The sequence below is a fragment of the Chrysochloris asiatica genome, unplaced genomic scaffold (assembly GCF_000296735.1).
Source record: "Chrysochloris asiatica unplaced genomic scaffold, ChrAsi1.0 scaffold00211, whole genome shotgun sequence".
In the NCBI taxonomy this organism is placed as follows: domain Eukaryota; kingdom Metazoa; phylum Chordata; class Mammalia; order Afrosoricida; family Chrysochloridae; genus Chrysochloris; species Chrysochloris asiatica.
This window is the reverse complement of record NW_006408729.1, coordinates 2,827,947-2,841,995: the sequence shown is the minus strand read 5'-3', so window position 1 is coordinate 2,841,995 and position 14,049 is coordinate 2,827,947. Positions and strand designations below refer to the sequence as shown.

General features: G+C 36.9%; 1 pseudogene; it reads right to left on the bottom strand.

The window, feature by feature from the left end:
- Positions 1–603: 603 nt before the first annotated feature.
- LOC102814374 lies at positions 604–1,725 on the bottom strand (annotated as a pseudogene).
- Positions 1,726–14,049: the final 12,324 nt, after the last annotated feature.

The window sequence follows — 14,049 nt, the reverse complement described above, 5'->3', positions numbered from 1 at the left end:
TGAAAAGTCTCTTTGAGTGTTTCCTTAAACACAATGACAAAGATCAAAGATACGTAATTAGCATGGGGGAGGGGGTGGGTCAATTCCCAGCTGGAAATTACATTGCTGCAACTATCATTGCTATTTGATGATAGCATCTAGTCCTGTAAAAGCAGAATCAACACAAAACCCAGGCCACATAGTGTTTGATAATTACATATATGGAATTTCAAATGTATGCATGTATATTTTCATATGTACTTTTTTTTTTTTTTTAAATCAGGAGCAACATACGTTGCTAATGTTTCAAGAATTTTCATCTTCAGCATTGACCTGGTAAACAGCTGGTCTTTGTCAGCTGGTTATGACAGAAATGCAACTAGAAGCAGGTTTAAGTAAAAGTGCTCTTAGGGCAAATGAGTACATGGAGGTGCAGAGATTATTTGGATAAGGGATTGAGAAATTTTTCCTTTATTGTTGGTTTGTCCTGAACCAAGACAAGTTCTTGAGGATACACATCAAATGCTGTAGTAGTGATAACAATGTCCTCTTCCTTTCTGTATTCTCAATAAAATGCAGATTACAGACAGAAGGAATTCTTGACATGTGCTACCTTGAGAGAAACTAAAATTGGGATATGAAGTGAGGCCGTGCATTTTCAAGATATTGGATGAGGATCTCGCAGCCAGTGTCCGTGACCAACAGCATGTGCTCAGATTTTTCAGAGTGCTTCCCATCTCTAGTCACTGCAGTCCAGCCATCTGACCTCACTTCAGCCTTCACAGATGATTGACTCAGCTGTAAATACAAGGCCCGCCTTTAATACCCTAACAGCTTTATTTTGGACATAGTAGGGTACATTGGGAACAGTAAGAAAAATGTTGTGGATTCCATGCCCACAGTTGCTTCGAACAACTGAAAACCCATTTGCGTGGGCATACTTCCGAATAATGCTTCTCAATTCTCTGTACCGAACACTAGTGTTCACTGCATCACTGGCTTGCATCAGGCACTCATATGTGGTCTGAACTAGCGTCTGTGCTCCCTCATCCATAGCTCCAACAAAAAGTGTCTCATTCAGGTCCCTGTGATGACCATTGTGATACAGAGTAATATACACATTGACAATATCACCTTCTTGCAAAGGCCATCTGTCTGGAATTCCATGACAACTTCAATTACTGAGGCACAACAAGATTTTGGGAAATTACAATAATTCAGTGGAGAAGGATAACAATTTCTTGCAATGTATGCTAAGGATACAGCATGATTTATTTCTTCAGAAGTTACACCTGGTTTAATCATCACAACAACAATATCCAAAAATTCCCTAGCCAGCCTACATACAAGTCACATCTGTTCTATATCTTTTGTTGAGAGTAATTTAATTTGAGAAGTATCCTTAAGAGCCTGTTCAGATTCCAACTTTCCTAAAGGATAATCTGCATAATCTGGTCTTTGAATGTAACTTGGCACTGGTCTTGTTAGTATCAGTGAATAATGTACCTTAGTTTATACTGATAGCCTGCCATGGGTTCGTGTTAATGTCACCTTCTACAATCCAAGCAAAAACTTTTTGCTTTGCCTTATATTGTTTGCTTTCATATGTAGCAACTTGTGAGTAGCCCAGTTTCCTTTAAAACACTCTGTGAGCAAAACTATGAGCCCTGGATGCCCAGCCTGATGTAGTAGGACACTGGAGCTGCAGCCATCTGTCTCACACACATGCATCTCCATGGCCACCATGCTGGCTGCTACCAGAGCTCCTCACTGGTGGGGAGAAGGGGAGGAGCAGAGTAACACCCTTTGTAAATGCCCCTGGATAGTAGAACAAAAAAAAAAAATTAAATAATTCCTAGAAACAAATGAAAACTCAACATACCAAAACTTTGGGACACAGTTAAAAAAAAAAAAAAAATACAGCAGACAATTCATAACAATAAAAGCACACATCCAAAATGAAGGAAAAAAAACAAAATTAACACATAGAAAATATCTCCAACAATTAGAAACAGATCAGCAAAGTAAACATACAGTCACCAGATGAAAAGAAATAATAGAGATTAGAGCAGGAATAAATCAGATAGAAAACATGAAACTATAGAAAGAATCAACAGGACAAGAAGCTGGTTCTTCAAAACAATTAATAAAATTGGCAAACCATTGGCAAATCCTACAAAAGATGGGTGATGTCACAGCAGGACTGAAAAGGTAATAACAGATTAGTATGAAGAGTTGTACTCCATCAAATTTGAAAAATTAGAGGAGATGGATACATTTCTAGAGAAACACAACCTACCTAAACTTACATAAAGTGAAGTAGAAAAGTTGAACTGACCTATCACAAAAGAAGAAATTGATCAGGTTATCAAAAAAGTCCAAGTCCCAATGGCTGTACTATTGAGTTTTATCAAACTATTCCAGAATATAGAAAAGGATGGAAAACTTCTTAATACCCTTTCTGCAGCAAGCATAACCCTCATACAAAATTCAGGGAAGGATATCATTAAAAAAGAAAATTACAGACCAATATCCCTCATGAACATAGATGCAAAAATTCTCAACAAAATCCTAGCCAACAGAATTCAACACCACATCAAAAAGATAATACACCATGACCAAGTGGGATTCATATCAGGGAGGCGAGGATGATTCAATATTAGAAAAACAATCAATGTAATCCACCATATTTTTTTTTTTTTAAAGGAAAGCCACATAATCATATCGATTGATACAGAAAAGGCATTTAACAAAATCCAACATCCATTCCTGGTTAAAAATGCTCAATGTTGGAACTGAAGGGAAATTCCTCAACATCATTAAGAACACATATACAAAACCAACAGCAAATATCACTCTCAATGGAGAGAAACTAAAAGACTTTCCTTTGTGTACAGGAACCAGACAAGGATGCCCTTTATCACCACTCCTATTAAATACTGTAAGGAGCTCTGATAGCATAGTGGTTACTAGTCAGCCTGCTAACCTCAAAACTATCAGCTATTCTACAGGACAAAGATGAAGCTTTCTGTTCCTATAAAGATTTATAGCCTCAGAAACCTTATATAGAGTTGCTATGAGTCAGAACCAACACCATGGCACACGACAACCACCACCATTAAATATTGTGTTGGAAGTCTTAGCCAGAGTTATAAAGGCAACATAGGGAAATTAAAGGCATCCAAATTGGCAAAGAGGAAGCAAAATTATCTCTATTTGCAGATGATATGATCCTAGATCAACATACAAAAATCACTTGGCCCCCTTCAAAACTGAAATTCAAAGGAAACACATGAGCAGCCACATAAGCTTGCTGGCAACCATGTTGGTCTACTTGTAAGCAGAAATGGGGGAAAGGCAGCAATGAAAATATGGATTGAGTTTGATCACTTTCCATAGACTCCAGTTGACCTTGAGATGAGAGAGAGAGAAGAGGAAGGGCTGGTTGGTCTGAAGTGTAGTGAGAATTGGAGACTCCTAAGCCCATGGACAAGGACTTAGCCATGTGGGCTAGACCTTAAAGTGAAGCATCCAACTGGTATGAAGTAAGAGGAGACCCACAAGAATGCCCAAACTTTCAGATAGTACTCATTTGACCTAACTTTGATGGCTTGATGAACAAAGCTCAACTAGGGGAAGATAAAGAAACTTAATAAAGGCAGCAGTGTAAATTGTTACAATTTGATGAACATGACCTATACTTATGGATATAGTAGCTCAAAATACTAACTGAGAAGAAAGGAGTCTTCACATCAAGGATCAAATATATTCATTCCATACACAGGGTTAATAGGGACAGGCAAATTAGACGTTGACTGGGCTGTGAACCTCAGGTCGGCAGTTCGAAACTACCAGCCGTTCCACAGGAGAAATATGAGGCTTGCTGTTCCCATAAAGATTTACAGCCCTGGTAACCCTGTGTAGGGTGCCTATGAGTCGGAACTGACTCCAGGTACTTAACAACAACAACCTAAAATGGAGGGGCTATAAAGGCACAAAGTGATTGGTTTACATATTTTCAAGAGGAGGTTTAGTTTCAGAGTGTGAAGGGGAAGGTAGAATCTCCACTGAATAGTTTTCATCTTGTCTGGATGGGTCTGGTGAAAAGAAATGGGGATAGGATTCTTTTGATTCATTAATGAGTAATTGTTATCATGACTAATTGTGATTGTCACAACTGTAAAGGTAGAAGTTATATAACAAAAAGGGGGAAGTAATTAATCTTACATTCCAGGAACAGAGTATCCTTGGAACATCAAGTAAGAAAAGCATGAACAGAATGTGGGATTGTAACCAGAAAAGCAGTGACACAAGAGATGGAGGCAGAGGTGATGCCATGGAGAAATAGAGCACCTGAAGACTCTAGAGCCATAGTAAGAGAAATGCTGTGTGTTGGTGGACAGCAGGCTGCTTTGCAAAATGTGACCTTTGGTTGTTTAAACCATTATATATTCTTGTATGATTTTGTGTAGATCAAAAAAAGAAGAAGGGAATAGAGGCAAATACTGTTAACCAATAATGCGTGGAGGGGATTTTAATCACTGCAATAAAAAAAAATACGATTGATTAACTGCAAAACTGATATTCTGCCATGTAAACTATCACTGAATTTACAATAAAATCTTTAAAAAAAATTTGTTTTCAAATACCAAAAAAAGAAAGGTAACTATATGCAAAGGCCTTACCACTGGAATCAAATTGTCTACATCTTCATGAATAGATGGTAGAAAAGCTCATCATCAACCAAATCTAGCCAAAAGTATCATAAGCCAAATCTAGACCAGTGGCTGAGTGTGGAACAGATGATTAGTTAATTATGTTATACTCATATTAAGTTCAGGCTGAAGCTGAAAATAATTAAAACAAATCTACATTATGAGCCAAAATATAACCTTGAATATATCCCACCAATATTTAGAGACCTCCAGTAGTCTGTCAGTTTTTCATAATGTGGTGCTTTGTGTGTTGTTATGATTCTGGATAAAATAACCGGTATTTTGAATACCAGCAGGGTCGCCTATAGTGGACATGTTTCAGCTGAGCTTTGAGAAGGAGACAGATTATGAAGAAGGAGAGACTAACTGCTTCTGAATATTTAGTCACTGAAAATCTTGATAATAGCAGTGGAAAACTGTCCAAAGTCAGCAGAATGTTGAATGTTGAAATATTATGAAGTATACCAGAATATTGTCAGATACATTGCTGGTATATGAGACCCTCAGATTGGAAGGCAAAGTGGCAGTAGCAGTTGGCTCAAGCGTAGACACTAGCTGCCTTTTTTTGTGAGGTTGGAATAGGACTGGGCAGTGTTTTTTGTTGTTGTTGCTATGAGACAGTACCAACTTGATGTCACCTAACAATAACAAATTTAGACACTATCTCAAGAAGATATTTGAAGCATTAAACACTAATGATGGAAGACAAAGATAATTAAAAAAAAAAAAAAAAAAAAGACAGGAAAGAGAAATAAGACCAAAAAGGATGTCTGAAACATGCTCTTGAACATACTGATGTTAAAGTGAATGAAAGAAATGAGGAAGTCAAAAACTGGACAGAAAATTTCAAGGGCAGCTAGAGAAAACAAAGCAAAGTCTTATAATGAAATATGCAAGGACCTGGAGTTACAGAACCAAAACGGAAGAACAAGCCTAGCCTTTCTCATACAAAAATAACTAAATAAAATATCTAATATTTGGGTTGCAATACTGAGGGCAAAACATTGAGTGATGCAGAAATATCAAAATAAGATGGAAGGAATACAGAGAGTCACTGTACCAAAATAAATGGTTCAACTGTTTCAAAAAGAAGCATATGATCAAGAAACAATGACACTATAGGAAGAAATCCAAGCTGCACTGTAGGCATTGGCAAAAATCATGTTTTTGGGAACTGACAGAATACAAATTGAAATGTTTCAATTAAAATGAGGCTTCACTGGAGGCATTCTTTCATCTATGCAAAGAAATTTGAAATACAAATATCTGTTCAACTGATTAGAAGAGATCCATATTTGTGCCCATTGGGAAAAAGAAGTGACTCAGCAGAATGTGGAAATCATAGAACAATATCATCAATATCACATGCAAATAAAATTTTCCTGAAGATAATTCAAAAATTGTTTCAACAGAATATTGACAGGAAAATTCCAGAAATTCAAGTAAGATTCATAATAAGACATAGAACTTGAGATATTACTGCTGTCAGATGGATCTTGGCTGAAAGCAGAGAATATCAGAATGATGTTTACTTTTGCTTTATTGATTGTGGAAATAGTTTCGACTGTGTAGACCATGAAAAACTATGCATAACTTTGCAAAGAATGGGTATTCTGAAACACTTTTTTGTCATCATGAGAAGCCTGTACTTGACTAAGAGGAAAAAAATGATACTGAAAAGTTTTAAATCAGGACAAGTGTGCATCAAGGTTGTATCTTTTCACTCATTCAGTCTGTATGCTGAGCAAACAAGCTAACAAGCTGGATTGTATGAAAAATGATTTTTGGCTTGTAAGAAGGCTCATTAACAACCTGCAATATGCAGATCATACAACTTTGCTTGCTGAAAGAGAAGAGGACATAAAATACTTAGTGATGAAAATCAAAGACTGTAGCCTTCAATATGGATTGCACTTCATTGAAAAGAAAACAAACATCATCAAAATGGAAAAAAAAATTTAATAACAGCATAATAAATGGAGAAAAGATTGAAGTTGCCAAATATTTTCTTTTTCTTAGATCCACAATCAACATTCATGGAAGCTTTTTTGTTGTTATTAGGTGCTGTCGAGTCGGTGCCCACTCAATCTTATGCACAACAGAACAAAACACTGCCTGATTCTGTTCTAACCTTAATCATTGCTACAACTGAGACCATTGCTGCTGCCACTGTGCCAATATATTTTATTGGGGGCCTCTCTCTTTTTCACTGACCCTCCACTTAATCAATCATGATGTCTTTCTCCAGGGAATGGTCCCTCCTGATAATATGCCTGAAGTATGGGAGACAAAGTCTGATCATCCTGGCTTCTAAGAAGTATTCTGGTTATACTTCTTCCAACACAGATTTGTTTGTTCTTTGGGTAGTCCATGGTACTTTTAATATTCTCCTCCAACATCATGACTCAAATGCATCAATTCTTCTATGGTGTCCTTTATACATTGTCCAACTTACATTCGTGCATGTGAGACTATTGAAAATATCATGGCTTGGGTCAGGCACACTTCAGTCCTCAAACTGACATCTTTGCTCTTCAACAATTTAAAGAAGTCTTGTGCAGCAGATTTGTCTAATACAATATGTCATTTGATTTCCTGACTGCTGCTTCCATGAGTGTTGAAGGTGGATCTGAGCAAAATGAAGTGTTAGTCAGCTTCGATCTTTCCTCCACTTATCTTGATGTTATTTATTGGCCCATTTACAAGGATTTTTGTTTTCTTTACATTTAGGTTCAACTCATACTGAAGGCTTTGGTCTTTGTTCTTCATCAACATGGAAGGTCATGGAAGCAGCACTCAATAAATCAAATGATGTATTGCATTAGGCAAGTCTGTTGCACAAGACCTTTTTAAAGTGTTCAAGAGCAAAGATACCATTTTGAGGACTAAGGCGTCTGACCCAAATGATGGTATTTTTAATTTGCCTCACATGCATGTAAAAGCTGGGCAGTGAGTCAGAAAGACCATAAATTAATATATGCATTTAAATTATGGTGTTCGAAAAGAGTATTCAAATTACTATGGACTGTCAGAAAAACAATAAAATCTGTGTTGGACGAAATATAGTTAGAATCTCTTTAGAAGCCACAATAGCAAAACTTTGCCTCTCATACTTTGGGCATGTTATTAGGTGGGATCAGTTACTGGATAAGGACACCATGCTTGGTTAAAATGGAGGTTCAGCTAAAAAGAGGACGATCCCCTCCCCAAGGAAATTAACTGACACAATGACAATAGCAATGGGATCAAATGTAGCAATAATTGTGAGGATTGTACAGGTCTGGGAAGTTATTTCACTCTGTTGTGCATATGGTTGCTATGAGTCAGAACCAACAGTGTGATATCTAGCAACAATAATATTAAGTGTGATTTTTCTATCATGATAATATTAGATGTTGTTGTTTTTGTTATTTAGTGCCATCAAGTTAATTCTGACTCATAGCAACCCTGGATAGAGTTTCTGAGGCTAGAAATCTTTGTGGGAGAAGGAATCCTCATCTTTTTCCCATACAATGGCTGCTGTGTGCAAACCACAAACCTTGTGGTTCACAGTACAGTGCATATGGTATGGAACTACTGATGATAGGATAAAAAAAATAGAAATGTAAATTACAAATGTAGTAGCTTGATGCCATTGTTATAGGAATTCAACATATAGAGGAATCAAATTTCCTAGTTTATTAAATTCACAAGACCACATCTTCCTTTTTTTTTCTTCTGACAAATCCTCTATTCCTATCACAGTACTTAGACCAGAATTGATGTTCAATGTGATTTTACAAAATTGACCTGAAATGAGTTGGTTGAATTTGTTCTCCAAACACAACTCCATAGTTTAATGGAAGATCTTGGAGTCCTGGTGTGGAGCTATAGGATCAGCACTGGACTGCAAGGTCAGTTAGAACCAAAAGGTTGGTGGTTCAAACTCACCAGCTGCTCCTCAGAAATCCTGTACAGGGTTGCTGTGAATCAGAACTGATTCAAAAGCACTTAACAACAATTTGGTTTAAGTTACTCAACTTCTTTAAGCCTCAGTTTCTTTCTTTTGAAGTCACGATATTAACATCCACTCTTGAGCATCTTACTCACTGCCATAGAGTCCATTCTGACTCATAACAATCAAATAGAAGTTGCAAGCCAAGTTATATAGGATTTCTGAGACTGTAAATCTTTAGGGGAGCAGCCAGTCACATGTTTCTTCCAAGGAGTGGCTGATTGATTTGAACTTCCAACCACGTGGAAGTTAGCTTATAATGCCATAGGTCTCCTATAGAGTGTGACTATGAGCTTTGAAGTAACAGACCTATGTTCAAATCATAGATCCGCTGTCACATTGCTGAGTACCAATCAGGAGGTTAGTCTTTCTAAACTCTACCTAGCTGTTTTCTTTTTTTAAATGGGAATAATTGTTATTTCCCAGAATTGTTGAATGCAATAGTTGATACAGTATGTGCAATGTTGCTGTTATTTGCTATTGAGTCAGTCCCCAACTTATAGAAACTCCCTGAATCATGGAACAAAATGCCACCTGGCCCTGTGCCATCCCCATGATTGGTTAAGGGTCAGACCATTGTGATCCATGAGATTTTCATTGACTGGTTTTTAAAAGTAGATCTCCAACCCTTTTTTCCTAGTCTTTCTTAATTTGGAAGTGCATCTGAACTACGTTTAGCATTATAACACTACAGAAGTCTCCACTCATGGTACAAGTTGTGGCTTAGTGTAAGGTGCATTGGCCTGGAATTGGACCCATAAGTTGTTCTTATCATTAGATATTGTTGAGACAGTTCCACATAAAAGGTGACCACCACTGACCCAGTATATATAATAAATGCATGCAATGAATTTGGCCTTTATGACTGGCAAATGATATTATCATCAGCCTCAAAGAAGTCTGAGTGGAGCTAGAAACTCTGTAACTACTTATTTTTTTGTCAAGTCTTGGCTAATTTTTAAACATTCATATTTATTTAGATGGTAGTAAGACAGGATAACACTAGGAGGAAAAGTGTGAGAATGTCTAGATCCTGGTTTATCCTACTTAATTTGCCTAACAACCTCATCTTGATAAACCCAAGTGGAACAGAGATCATTAAAAATTAGTCTGCGCCTTATAGATCTTTTCTAGGATTGTATCCAAGTGACATTAAACAGAGAGGAAGCTTGCTCTTAGACATGTCAATTTGTGTGCACATGAGAGATCATCCAAACACATTGCTGAGAATTGTCTATTTGTTTTTTCATATTTAAAGATTTTTTTTTCAATTCTAAGAGTCATAAAATCAAAATATTGCCACCTCAAAATGGAAATGGTAAAACAAATAGGAAAGGAAGTCACCACCAACAATAAACTGACCATTTCTACCCAGCCACCATCAATTTCTTCAGAACCAGAACGATGCTGCAGCCCCCACAGATCCTCCCCCACAGCTTCTTCATTGCTGTCCTAAATCCTGCTGCTCCTGAGTCTGTTCCAGCAGTCACTCATCCTCCCACTATCCCCGCCCACCCCTCCTCACTGACAGCCTGCCTGCACAGATGAGTGAAGAATTATAGGGTAACTGCTTTTGGAGATTTCTTTTGATATTCAAAACACAAAGGCAAAAGAAGGGAGGAAACAGAGGCATAGAGAATTGATAGTGATGGCAAAAGGAGTCAAGAAGTTGATAATATCGTATGAACAGAGGATCTGATTCTGCAAGAAAAAAAGAAAGAAAGAAACTAAAATCCCATACAGGAACAAATGTTCAGTTCCAGAATTTTGTTTTAATTTAGTCTAAACGATAACCCAACTTTTGGGCCCAATTTCTGACCAATGTGCTTCACATGAAGCTACCATATGGTTTATATAGTGCAAAAATTTGAAATCATGTTATCTGAAAAGGAATACCGTATGAGAAACTCTTGACAATTCACTTTATACAGTGTTTGGCTTTAGAAGTTCAAAGCCATTTATTGCTTTTGTTGTTGTGTTTTTCCAAAGTCATTTCCTATTGATTCAATACATCAGGAAGTTATGGCTGTTTCACCATGCCAAATAGAGTTTCTACTTTGTTCATTGGATAGCATCCAACATGACATTATATTGAAGACAATAAACACCTTGCTCTTGAAAGGAACCACTTGTGTAACCAACTGAGAAGCATCTCACAGATTTCTCATCAATTTTGAGATGGAATTATCACTTTCCTTCAGACTGTATAATTTGTCACACTGCCTTGAAAATCAGTTATCTGATCTGTGATGGGTTGGTGCAATCTTTTCTATACCCTTCTCCACAGGTTTACTGAAGTGTTCCCAGTATCTTGACAAACAAGTTTGTCAAAAAATATATGCTTCAGCTATAGACACAGGATGAGAGATTAAAGCATAGGTGTATACAATATTCAGACACCCCTGTAAGGCAGGACATGTATTAGAATAATTACATGTGACCTTAAAATAATTCTTGAGTTTCAGGATATTTTCTGTAAAATGAAGATCATAATTCTTTCCTTTCTACCCTACAGGACTAAGGTTGTGAAGGAGACAAGAACATGTATACATAATCACTAATTCAAAGCATACAAATACTATTTTACTAGTCTGAAAAGAAATTCTAATATTTGGCTTTGTCAACTTGATTTTTTTTCCCCCTTTAAAGATTACATTAGAGAGTAAACAGCTTGTTCAAATGCATTTTTGCAGCTAACCGATTTCACACTTTGGAGCAGGAATGGCATAACTTTTATTACATTGTACTTTTTATAATACCGAATAGATAAAGCTGAGTGGACACTTAATTTTCCCATTGGGAAATGTTTGTTGTTGTTGTTAGGGGCCATTGAGTCGGTAGCGACCTTATGCACAGCAGAACAAAACACTGCCCGATCCTGGGCCAGCCTCACTACTGTTGCCACACTTGAGCCCATTGACGCTACCACTTGGCCAATCCATCTCATTGGGGTCTTCTTCTATTTCTCTGCCGCTCCACCCTACTAAACATGACATCCTTCTCCAGCAACCGGATAAGAATCTGAGAACCTTGCTTACTCATGTTTCTATGAAAGTAGTTTCATTTTTTGTAGCGAATCTAGCGATGTTGGTGGTTACATGCTATACAGTCAGTTCCAACTCATAGCAACCTTGTATAAAGTTTCTGAAGTTTTACATCTTTACGGGAACAGAAAACCTCATCTTTGTTCTGCAGAGCAACTGGTATATTTGAAATGCTGACCTTGTGGTTAGCACCCAGCTCACAATCCACTATGCTACATAAGCAAAATTTTGCTGAAGCACATACAATTTTGCTGAATATAATTGAAAAATGACAATAGTGGTACATAGCCAGGGAACTGCCAGAAACTCAGAAGAGGACAGAGAAATAGGGATATCAATGCTGATATCTAATGGATCTTGATTGAAAGCAAAGAATACCAAAAATGTGTTTGCTTTTGCTTTATTGACTATGCAAAGAATTTTAACTGTGTGGATCTCAAGCTGTAGAAAACATTGCAAAGAATATTGATTACAGAACACTTTATTGTGTTCATGAGAAACCTGTACATAGACTATGAGTCAGTTGTTAGAACAGAACAAGGGGATGCTGAATGTTTTAAAATCAGAAAAGATGTACACAAGTGTTGTATTCTTTCACCATACTTAGTCAATCATTATTCTGAGCAAATAATACAAGAAAATGGGTTGTATGAAGAAGAGCTTGGAATCTGGATTGCAGGAAGACTCATTATGATATTCAGATGATGCACCTTGCTTGTTGGAAGCTGCTGTTAAGTTATTAAGGACTGTTGAATCCGTTTCAACTCATAGTGACACTGTATAGGATTTCGAAGGAGCAGCTGATGGGTTTGAACCTCCAACCAAAGGCTACAGCTTTCAGTATGGATTGCATCAGAATGCAAAGAAAACAAAAATCCTCACAATTATGCTAGAAAACATAATAATAACATAAATAAAAACAATAAATAACATCATGATAAATGGAGAAAAGATTGAAGCTGTCAAAGAGTTAATTTTGCTTATATACAAAAAAAAAAAAAAACACTGATGGGAACATCAGTCAAGAAATCAAATTATTTGCATTAGGCAAATCTGCACAAGAACACTTTAAAATGTTCAAAAGCAAAGATGCCAGTTTGAGGACTAAGGTCTGCCTGACCCAAGCAATGGTATTTTCAAAAGCCTCATATGCACGTGAAAGTTGAACAATGAATAACGAAGACCTTAGAAGAATGGAAGCATGTGAGTTATGGTGTTGGAGATGAATATTGAAAGTAGCAGTCTACCAGAAGAACAAATGAATCTGTATTGTAAGAAGTATAACCAAAATACTCCTTAGAAGTCAAGATAGTGATTCTTCATCTCTCATACTTTGTATATGTTATCAGGAGAGACCAGTCCTTGGAGAAGGACATCATAACTTAATATAGGGAAGTTCATAGAAAAATAGGAAGACTTCCAATGAGATGAATTGACATAGTGGAAACAGCAATAGGCTGAAGTGTAACATTAATGGCGAGGATGGCACAGGACTGGAAAGTATTTTGTTCTCTTGTACATAGAGTCGCTTTAAGTAGGAACTAACTTGATTGCACCTAATGGCAACAACAAAGCATTTAAATTGTATTCACTCAACAATATTTCTCAAGCAAGAACTGGTGTCATATCTTAATTAGTCCTCTTTACAAAAGTAACTTAGCATCTTAGTGAAATACATCAACCTTTAAAAATTCATCACAATAAAGTTTGATAAATGCTCCAACTATTTATGTGTATGTGAGCCAAAGCAATAGAATGAATGTCTACCAAGGCGGGAAAATTAACCATAACAATGAACTCAACATTCCAACAATAATGAAAATGGAACAGGACCAGGTAATATTTGGTGTTTTTATATATAGGATTACTGTGAGTTGGAGCCAACTTGATAGCAAATAACTACAATAACAGTGTGACAGGAAGTCCAGAATAAGCTTAAGAAAGTGTCATGAGCTGAGTCTTGAAAGATGAGAAGTTTTCAAAACAAAACCAATATAGATGTGCAAAGGCAGGAGCAAGCAGGTACAGAGATTTTCTCTTGAGGTTATCAGGAGATAGTGGGTATAGCATAGGAGGATGAGGAGCTCTGTATTCTGCTTATGTCATTTTAATTTTGAATGATGGACCATTCCATGGTGAGGGTATATTACTTGTGTTGTTTGCTATCCCCCACCCCATAGACCTATCTATCTACTACTTGGCTGAAAATTGGCCCATGGGGGTGAGTTCCTATTTGAACCTGAAGTGTGACTGCGGGCCATAGTTTCAGGCTCCTTCAGTCTTTTTCTGACCAGTAAACAAGTATTTCTTTTTACTG